Below are 234 nucleotides of genomic sequence, written 5' to 3'. Positions count from 1 at the left end.
CCTTCTCTTCCCACTACCAGGAAAAGCTCGGAGCCTCTACTTTACCAGACTAAAGAACCCCGGGTCCCTGAGCCTCTTCACAGAGGCCCCAAACCACATCATGGCAGATGTATTCTGGGGCCACTCCAGTTCTTCCCCATTCCTCCAGACCAGTGAGGCCCTGGGTTTCCATTTCTTTTATCCAAGAACAAATCCTTCCCTTCCCTTCCCTTCCCTTCCCTTCCCTTCCCTTCC

This window comes from Aptenodytes forsteri, unplaced genomic scaffold, assembly GCF_000699145.1.
Source record: "Aptenodytes forsteri isolate BGI_AS27 unplaced genomic scaffold, ASM69914v1 Scaffold247, whole genome shotgun sequence".
Taxonomy (NCBI): Eukaryota; Metazoa; Chordata; class Aves; order Sphenisciformes; family Spheniscidae; genus Aptenodytes; species Aptenodytes forsteri.
Note: the sequence above shows the minus strand (reverse complement) of the source record.